This window comes from Apaloderma vittatum, unplaced genomic scaffold, assembly GCF_000703405.1.
Source record: "Apaloderma vittatum isolate BGI_N311 unplaced genomic scaffold, ASM70340v1 scaffold22450, whole genome shotgun sequence".
Taxonomy (NCBI): domain Eukaryota; kingdom Metazoa; phylum Chordata; class Aves; order Trogoniformes; family Trogonidae; genus Apaloderma; species Apaloderma vittatum.
In genome coordinates, this window is record NW_009694264.1 from 18,039 (window position 1) to 19,754 (window position 1,716).

The following is a 1,716-nucleotide window of genomic DNA, read 5'->3' on the forward strand; positions in this document are numbered from 1 at the left end:
AAGAGCCACACGCTTCCACGCGGGATCGCGGACCCACCGGTCATTTTCCACGCGAATGATGTTCCCGCATCAAAAAAAATCCAGGAGAGCTTTAGTCTCTTGCAGATCATTCAGCCACCTGATATGTCTAAAAAATGTTGCTTGCACAAGCCAGAAAACTAAAGGCTTGAAATGATGAGCATTAACCCCCGAGCAGGCAGGCAGAACCCTTTCTAAGCCTTTTTTCCCTTTGCCTTGAAACCATCAGAATCGTCGAATCGTTCAGGTTGGAAAAGCCCTCTGGGATCGAGTCCAACCATGAACCTGCTCTGCCACGCTCACCCCAAACCATCTCCCCAACGCCACATCTCAACGGCCTTTAAACACCTCCAGGGATGGGGACTCAACCCTGGGCAGCCTGTGCCAGTGTCTGACTGCTCTTTCTGTGAAAAATGTTTTCCTAATGTCCAGTCTAAGCCTCCCCTGTTGCACTTTGAAGCCTTTAGCCATTAGTCAGGGCATCAGCCTCATTTTATTTAAAGGCTCTGAACACCTACACGGAGATTTTGAACTCGTGCCCTCATGAGAGGAAGCCTTCGAGTGCTTGGCGCAGCGGCCGTGCCCGAAATACATCCTTGGCGCGTTCTCTTAGAGAGAGACTCCCCAGAGCCCAGAAAAACGAGAAAAAGGCCAGCATTGCAAGGCAGGCCAGTTGTTTTGTTTCTCACTCCTTACAAAAAGCCTTGATGACCGTGTAAACTTACTTTCCAAGAGCACAACTGTTTTACAACCACTTGCAGCCGCAGACAGACAACAATTGACAATGTTCCTCTGCTGTCATCCCTCGAGCACCATAAACATCAAAGCAGCTGCTCCCCAAGCACGTCTTCTGGTGAGTGAGGGCTTCTGGGGGATGGTCTGCGCTTGGGAAAGCACCGAGTCAGTGTGCAAGAGTATTTGGGTGACAGCCTGAAGGTCCCTTTTTCTACCTGTGATACTGGCATGCTGATGACTCGAATCATTTCTTGCCCCTCAAAAATCTCTTTTCATCCCCGAGCAGATTCAAATCAGAACTGAAATGCAATTTAGGAGACGGATGCTAAAACCTGCGTGACCTCACCCTGAGCAGAAGGGCCGTCACGACCCAAACTGCTCCTCGCCACAAACACAAACGCACGAGAAAACGTTTCCCTGGTGAAAACGAAGCCTTTTGTTCCCACCACTAAAGGGCCAAACAGCCCAAGGGTTGGGATTATAAATCCCAGCTGTGCTCTTCTCCCCCAGGAAGGCAGCACCAGCTACGCTCAGGGGAGGACGTTGTAACAACTCACACCATCGCCTGCACCCTAAATGCTCGCTGAGGGAGCCCTCAACTCCTTCCTCCCCAGCCGGAATGTCCCAATCCTTTCCAAAAAACCAGCTGCAGACATCTCGTCCTCTTCAAGAAAAGGCTCTTCTGCTGCATGTTCAAGCCTCACAGCTAAGAGTCAGGCTGGGATTTCTGGCGCGGGGTTGTTTGTGCTGCTCTTTTGAACGATGCTCCCGGGAGCGTTTTCAACCCCTCGTGCTTGAGGCACCCGCTGCCGCGTCGTCACTTTTGGCCGAGGATCAAGCGAACATCTCTCTGCCAGTTGGGCCTCCCCGGGCTGCCCTTTCTCACCGACAGCTCCTTACATCCAGAGCCACCTCTGAGCATGAGGAGCATCAATCCCGCAAGAATCAAATCCCGCAAGAATC